The 8874-nt window shown below is 37.3% G+C and overlaps 1 long non-coding RNA gene across 1 annotated transcript; it reads right to left on the bottom strand.

Annotated features, from left to right (window-relative positions):
* Positions 1–1288: 1288 nt before the first annotated feature.
* Positions 1289–3604, bottom strand: LOC149009757 (uncharacterized). Its single transcript, XR_016174354.1, has 3 exons — positions 3519–3604; positions 1470–1868; positions 1289–1367 (listed from the first exon to the last, which is right to left on the bottom strand). It is a non-coding gene; the product is annotated as an uncharacterized LOC149009757 (long non-coding RNA).
* Positions 3605–8874: the final 5270 nt, after the last annotated feature.

Below are 8874 nucleotides of genomic sequence, written 5' to 3'. Positions count from 1 at the left end.
ACCAGCGACGATTGCTTCTTCTCCAGGTACAGTTTCTTTCCTTTCTATAGAATCGAAAGGAATAAGAGGACCTACAGCCCTGATACCATGCTATTTTGAGAAAGAATAAGGTGAGGAATGAGGGAGAGGAGAGGATGGAAGCCACGACTTAGTTGTGGAGGCTCTCCTTTCTTGTGAGCACTCCTCAAAGTAACTTTTCTATTTATAGGCTAATTTACAAGTCTATATTATATAGGAAAGTATAAACCTATTTCAATTGGTATAAAACTCTTAATTTCTACCACTCTTTCCTATCAAGAGTTAGCGCAAAGTACTAACTCTCGATGGATCAATCCCTTCCTAAATTGCCCTTTTCTAATAGTTTACAAATGCAAAATTAAACGTCCATGTAATTCTTACTTGAGAAGGTCAGCACAATATATGTGTGGAGAGACCTTGTTGAAAACTGCGCCTATTTACTTGCTAGGCAGTTGACCTGACACAATTAAGTCACCTAACTAGGCTTATTTGCGTTATATATCTCAGACCTTTAATTCAATGTTTTTATCCGTACCATCAACTTTATTGGGCCTATAATATGGGTTTAGCCATACAGGATTACTTGGTTAGGAGTTTTTAGTTCTTCCTTTTAATTGCTAATAAGTGATTTAGTAGATTGGATTAGGGTTCTATAAGCCCAACACTGTTTCACATCAGTTTCTTTTCTTGTTTTAGTTTCCTAGTCACTATGTTGACTATTTAATTAGTTAAGGATTGAGTTATGCTTTTTTCTTTTTAGTGGTTGAGTCTATTGTTGAATTTTCTCTGTGAAGTTGAAAAAGGAGGAGGGAGGAGGAGGAAGGCAGCATGGTATACCAAAATAAGCTAAGGAAAAGCTTTTGCTACTCTTACATTCAGATCCCATCCTGTGAAGAAATTTAATGTTAGATCAACAAAACCCTTAGTGTGTGAACAAGATACATTTTGTATCACTCGACAGCCATACATTTGGAGACTAAGAGTCAAAACATGACCAGTTAGCTGGTTTGCAAGTTCTCTTCTCTGGGTTGCAGTTCCATGCTCAAAAAAAAGTGAAAAAAACTACAGTTGTAAGACATCTATAGAACTTCCAAAGGAAGACAAAGAACGAAAAAGATAAAAGATAAAAAAATCAAATGAAACAAATATGGAAGCACATGTCAGATTACCAATAAGAGTTTAAAAAGGGATTAGACAAATAAGATACCTTTTGAATAACATAGTTACCGAAAACATCAGTCATCAAAGAAAGAGCTGGGGGAATGACTTCCTGGAAAACCATGTTTTTCTCTTCTGTTGTAGCTGTTTCAAGTTTTTGCTGTATAAATCGGCTCCCATACTGATCGGCACTGTTCACAAATATTGTTGGTTAAAACAGTTCAGTTCTTGATTTTAAATTAGATATGTTTTTGTTCGTAATATGAAGACCAGAAAGGAAAAGCAACATATACCTGAATTCAACAACGTGACCTGCAATTTCTGAAAGTTCAAAACATTTGGTTTTGTTGCACTTAAATTCCTCCAGAAGTGATGATGCGAAGCTCTCATCCATGTTCCCAGCACCTTCCGAGTGCCAAAATCCCATGACACCAACACTTAAGTTTCTCAGCCCAGGAGGAAAACACATGTTCCGCTCATGCCTAATAGGACTACCAGGTCCAACAGGGGAATTGGGAAGAACGGGACTTGCCAATGGGCTTCCAGGATATGACATACCAAGACCAAAAGAAGGACTTCCATAATAACCAGGACTGAGACTGCCAGATTTACCTAGGAAAGGCATTCCATATTGTGATTTCTGGGATGAGAGCAATGCCCCGAGATAAGCTTTTTGGAGCCCAAGTAAATCCCTGTAGAACATGCCACAAAAAGCCAGCTTTGAAGAGGAATGAACTTGAAAAATCTCTCTTCAAAACTGATCTCAGGTAACTATTACATAATAAGAAATTTATGAAATGCAGCTCTAGAGCAAAAATGAGTTCATAATGCAGCTGCTCAAAAAGATTAAAAAAAAGGGACTCCTACTGAAAACTACAGCATAAAAAATAAACAATGATGTGCTCACTCTGTCCCCCTACTGAACTCCTTCTTCCATCCACCTTCACTTCTCCTGTCCAATTTTTCCTCCCCTACCTCAACATCCTTAAGTTGTTTCATGCTTGAGCTGAAAAGCACTCAATCTTTACACCATTATTATAAATTCTACCCCCATCAAATTCTATTTCAGTCAACTCCTCCTCTACGACCTCTCTCATTTCCTAAGACATCTTAAAATCCCAATCCCAACATTTTGCGACACTTTTTATAGGATATGATATGCTGGAAAATATGATAATGGACTCCAGATGACACCAATCAAGCATAATTATTGCATTAGGCCCCAAAAATACAAATCCAAGTAAAAGTGATGAGGTTAGTACCCAAAATCAACCTCAACTTCTAAACAATAAACCCAGAGAACTGAAACCAGAATATTCTTAAAAAAGAATTAAAAATGATAACCCAAGACTCACCAAAACAAGACTACACAGGTAGGCCCGTATCCAACCACAAACAAAATTTCAACCTCAAAAAATAAAATGCTACCACAAAACAAGAGAAATCAAATAAAATAAAAATCAGCAAATGCAAAAATAATATAGTGCACCAAATAATTAGACATGCACATGATATCATATAAACTAGATATAATACCTAGTTTCGGTTGGAATGACGAACCCAAACCCCTAGCTTGCCTTCCAATTAAAGCGGATGCTTAGAAAAGAAAACCATCACAATGTTTCTGTTAAGATGTTGGTCATTCATCGTAGGTTATTATGTGTGTACCGCAACTGAAGCCTTTCCTATAGCCCCAGCAACTCTTCCTCTCTCCCTTTCTGGACCTGGGGGATTTGTATGCTCCAACTTGAGGGGAAGTACTAAGATATTGGCCCAACAAGGCATCAAGTGCACCTTATTTACCCTTTCCTATAGCCCCAGTTTTATTGAGCACGTGATTGTGTAACTCAAGATACAAAGTTCTTTCCAATGTGAGAATCCTTGGGAGTTAAGTGAAGCTGTTCTGTTTCTAGATTGTTTCCTCAGATGTATCTTATGCTCTGTGTGTAGTATTCCAGCATATTGTTAATGCTTTTTTTTATTTGGTGAATACACATTGTTAATGTTTTTTTATTTGGTGGATGCATATTGTTGGTGCAGACCTCAGGAATATGCTGCTATGCTATGGTGGCTTGGACAGAAGGAAAACTTGACAAATAGGAAGAACAGAACTCCACAAGGAAAAGGGGGAAGAATTCATAATCTTGTTCGATTACACTAAATTTTCCTCAGTTCATTCTAATCTTAACTGGGTGTTACAAGCATGTACTTAAAACAAAACACAAATTCTAGTTGAAATATGAAACTAAAAGCAAAGTTCAAACCAAAATGTCACTCTGATGTAGGAAAGCTGAAACAATTAAAAGACTAATATGCAGAGCTCTTGGTTCAGATGTTCTTACAAGGTATCTCTGAATCCTTATCAGATCTACTTTTCAGCACTTGTAATGCTCAATGCTGATCACTGCAATCTGGACCAGTGGTTCTTCTAATATGGAGTCACTTTGGTGACTGATTTGTTGCCTTAGGTTGGTGGGCAGAACCTGCACAGATTCATCTCAGTTATTGTGATGAAAGGCACCATATTCGGATTAATGCCCTGTTTAATGTGATACTTCTTTTTTATTTTCTTAGCATTTTATAGTAAGACATGCATTTAGAATCTTATCATGGGATTTGCCATTGATGATATTCCATCGTCTCTGAAAACTAAAATACATTTTTAGATTAAAAGTAGGAGATCTTTCAATCTTTTATCACTATCAGATTGCTAGTTAGGTTTCCTAAGTATACAGAAATAGTTTCAGAGGCATTCTAAGATGTCTGCTGTTAGCGGGTGGAAGGTAAGGACTTTACAGTAATGGATTTGTCATGTCCCAAGCAGGGGAGTTAAATAGGTATCCATCATATGACCAAGTGTCTATTATATCAATTAACAAAACATCTGCATGCAACTAAAAGCATGTTCAACCAAAAGAGCACCAAACTAGATTTACTGGTTAATTAGTAAAACATGCAACCTGAAAATAAAAACACCTTCATAATGCAGTCCTACACATGCAAGAATCTCATATAAAATGCCAAAATTTTCAGTTAGCTTGGAAGCTAAATACTAACACCAGATGAATAATGTATGACTTCACCACAAAATATAACTGGGCTACCGCACAAGGTTCTGAAATGCATCGATTGGATCTTCATGTTCAAATTTCAGTAAAATTAGATTGTCTTCTAAGAAGAACTTACAGCCCTTTCTGAAGTGCCTGGAGGACCATCAAGAATTTTTATACGAGCTCTCGTCTCCTCACACATTCTTTTGATAAACTCCCCTTTACGGCCAATGATGCCACCAACTTTTGGTGAAGGAACCAATAAACGGAATACACTCTCCCCTGGCCATCCAGGCCACCTCTTTTCGCCACCAGAAACTCCCAAATCATCATCATGCCCTCGTTTTGGTTGAGGGCGTGAATTCCCAGGAGGCACACTCATCTCAGGTTCATCAAAACTCTCCCCTGTTGCAGCTATGTGTTGCACTGGACCATCCAAATTTGGAGACCAGTAAATAAACTAATTCAACAACAAAGATAAAACTCGATGCATAAACTATCCTGCTAGAAATTTAATGAGTAATTGACAAAAGAAAATTTGAAATTTTAGATGCTTCGTATAAAAGTTTACTACTGAAGATGGTTGTGCCAAAGAGAGGGATGGGAAGGGGGGAACAAAAAAAAAAGAAAAAAGAAGAAGAAGAAGAAACAGCAGCAGCAGCAGAGGGAGAGAGCGAGAGAGCTGGAGGCAGAGAGAGAGAGAGCTGAAGGCAGCAAACCAGAGGGAGAGAGCAAGAGAGCTGGAGGCAGAGAGAAAGAGAGAGACAGCTGAAGGCAGCGAACCAGAGCGACAGAGCTGAAGGCAGAAAGCGTGCGTGAGTGAGAGGCACAGAGAGAGAGAGAGAGAGAGAGAGAGAGAGCGATCGGAAAATGTAAGCAGGAGAATGAAAAAATTGGGCGCGGGGTATTCTATTGGATATTCGGCGATGCTTCTAAATTAATCGTCGCCGGAAATATTGTATTTGACGACGCTTCCCTGCGAACCGTTGCAAAAAATGTTATTCGACGACAATTTCCAAGAAAGAGTCACCGAAAATAGAGTATTTGGCGACGGTTGCCAATAAACCATCGCCGAAAATATTGTATATGGCGACAGTTACCAAAAAACCGTCGTAAAAAATATTATAATAACCTATTTACAAAATGTTATATAATAACACTTACATTACATTAGGAGACACTCTTTTTTAAACCGTTGGGGAAAATGCTATATGACGACGGTTATAAACTTGGGTGTTGCGAAAAATAGAATTTTCTAATAATAGTATATTTGGCGACGGTTTTTATGAACTGTCGCTAAAAATACTTATTTTCCGACAGTCTAATTACAATCGTCGGTGAATATTATATTTGGCGATAGTTTTTATGAACCGTCGCTAAAAATACTTATTTTACTACTTACTATCTGAATTCTTGATTTCTATAAAGTGGGTGTAATTTTTACAATGTGGAATGATTTTTCATTTTTTAATGGGAATTGATCAATAACAATTTTAGGTAGCACAAGTTGACTGTTCCACCAAGCTAAGCCGAGTTACATGTATTTGGTGGAAAGATTTTCCCCACTTATTTAGCAGGTCAGTTTCACCCATATTGACCTATTAGTTTTAATGGAATAGGTCATAACTTCACAACATCAAGCACAAAGGTATTTTGATCCATTGTACAGTTAGAATTACTAGCAAAATCCTAGCATTATACCTCACATCTCCAGATTATGAAGTTACAGTAATAGAAATTAGGACACCCCAGAATATGAAGTAACTAATCAGTTTAAATCTCAAATGAACCAAAATTGACCAACTATCAGATGATCCAGATAACATAACCTCAGTGGCAGGAAAAGGCCAGAATATGCAATCAGTCTAAACAAGGGGTAGAAAGCATAGAGCACCATTAATCCTCCTGAGTTTCTTGTCTAAATATCTTGTGCTTCACTAGAAAAAGACAGGAACTTGTCATTACAAGTGGAGAAAGAATGGACAAAGATAGAGCACCTCAAACTGTAGGTACGCATAACTTATCACCAGGTTCATCTTTCCCTCTAGTACTTCTAGTCTTTCATCGACTAACCACGACATGTCCTGTGCTTCCATGATATTAGATCCCTGGAATTTATAATCATCAGACAAACTTCAAAACTCCTCCAATGAGCTTTCATGAAAATGATGCAAAATGCAGTGCAGTAGTGAACACAAAAATTTCATGAATCAAAGTCTTAAACAGCTTTACAAATCACAACAAATCTAATGGTATCCATTCACTTATGTTACATGGAAAGTTTGGAATTTTAAACCCTACAATGTACAAGGAATTTCCAAGCTATGTATACCTATAATTAAAAGTTGACAATCAAAACCTACTAAGAATTCCTGGTCAAAGGAAGGATATCACAACCTACACCATCTTCAGCATATAAAAAAAGAACCTTTCCACATCCTTGAGTGACTAATAAGGTGCTTGAAAGTAACGTTTTCAAATATCATCGGTCTCATGTCTTCCTTCATTAGTCCCCTAAAGAAATTTTCTATATCTTCATATGTATGGTATCATCAAATGAAAAAGTCCTCCCATCAACTCCAGCACATTTCTACCTAGCCACACACCTGTTTCAAACCCCCATCTTGATGATGGCAATACCACAACTTAACCGTTGCACAAATGCTTGCCCACCAAGAAATTTCTTGTGCACTGTCTAAAACATTTTCCCAATTGTTCAACAGGTCAGTTTCATTTGTAATGACATATTAATTTTGAAGCAATGGGCCACCTATCTAAGCTACAAGACCAGTCCCACATTTAAACTGTTGGATTCTATTAGGAGTCTAATAAGAGTTTGTATAGGAGTTAAATTAAAGTTTGCATTCATGTAAACTTCTATTCCTTGTAATATTCTACTTTCCACTTATTTATAAATAGAGGGCTTGAGATCATTGATCTAATAAGCCATTCTGCCAAACATTGTATTTCAACATGGCATCAGAGCCTAAATTCGATTTGGGAAGCGACCTACCTTCTTCTTCTTCTGATTTTTTTTCAAACCCATCGCCAATCTTCAGTTCTAGGCAGTTTTTCAGTACCATCTTGGTCGCCAACTGAAACAGAAAGAAAAAAAAAAGAAAGAAGAAAACAACGATTCGGTTAAATGCCAGAAACGAGAAAAAAAGAAAAAAAGAAAGAAGAAGACGACGATTCTGTTCCGTCTCGATTCAATGAATAAGAACAGAAAACAGAGGAAAGAAGAAGAGAAGAAGAAATCAGCAACTTCCGTTTCGCAACACTGACCACTTGACTTCAGCTCCTCTGCAATTTTTTGTACGATTCTTCATCTGAAGCCTGCGATTCTGAAGCTTGGTTAGTCATCTGAAACCTTCGATTGGGGTTCTGCTATTAAGGTTCTTCGACTGGGGCTGTTCTCCTTAAGCCTGCGATTGAGAAATCGACTCTTCATCTGAGGTAATTTGATTAGCCCAAATAAAATACATATTTGAGGGTTATTTTGGTAAATTTGCTTTACAGGGACTTATATGTAAATTTGTATAAGTTCTAAGATTTATTTGCAAATTCCGTTTTTTCAAGGACATATTTGTCATTATTGAAAAAAAAAAAAAAAAAAAAAAAAGAGAGGTAGATCTGTTTGGGTTGTTTGGCTATTGCATTCTGCGACATTTATGTTACTTCGAAAGGGTGAAGACTGAAGAACTGCAGATAATTTTGTCAACATGACAACTATTGAAGGTACAGCCTTAACCACTGCTTCCTCTACTACCCATACCAACACCTACCTTGCTACTTCAGGTAAAACCTTTACAAGCTTTCAAGCTTCTTTAGTTTCTACTCCTTGGATCATTGATACGGGAGCTACAGATCATATGACAGGTTTATCCTCCTCTTTCTCACAATATTCTCCAACTTCTGGAAAGGATAAAGTTTGAATTGTTGATGGATCCTATTCTTCCATTGCTGGAAAAGGGACCATTCAGCATTCTCCATCACTTTCTTTGTCTAAAGTTTTACATGTTCCCTCTTTCTCTACTAACTTACTCTCTATCAGTAGTCTTACACATGACTTGAATTGTAAAGTAACTTTTTTCCCATCTTACTGTGTCTTCCAGGATCTGGTCACGGGGAAGGAGATTGGACGTGGTAAACTAGACAATGGACTTTATTTGCTTGAGCCGATTGGAGAATCTACATCTGCTTTGACTACATCTTCTAATCTGGTCCATTCGGTAATATCAGACCTTCATCAGTGGCACTTGTAGGCTAGGTCACCCCCTCACAGGAACTCTTAAGAAAATATTTCTGATTTGGTTTCTTCTTATAATGAAAATAATTTTTTTTGTGAAGCTTGCATTTTTGCAAAGCAGGACTCGTTCTACTTATCTACCTTCTCTTCATAATAGAAAACCTATTCCTTTTATGCTAATTCATACCGATGTGTGGGGTCCCCTGCCGACGTGTGTACATTACGGCCATAGGTACTTTGTTACTTTTATTGATTGTCACTCTCGTTCTACATGCATTTATCTTTTAAAACAAAAAAATGAGGTTTTCTGATGTTTTCGTGACTTTCATAATATGATTAAAACTCAGTTCAATGCCACTGTGAAGATCCTTCGCAGTGACAATGGCACAGAGTATATTG

Source organism: Hakea prostrata, chromosome 7 (assembly GCF_041222555.1).
Source record: "Hakea prostrata isolate BN-2017 chromosome 7, UWA_Hpros_2, whole genome shotgun sequence".
Taxonomy (NCBI): domain Eukaryota; kingdom Viridiplantae; phylum Streptophyta; class Magnoliopsida; order Proteales; family Proteaceae; genus Hakea; species Hakea prostrata.
This window is presented reverse-complemented; position numbering and strand designations above follow the sequence as displayed.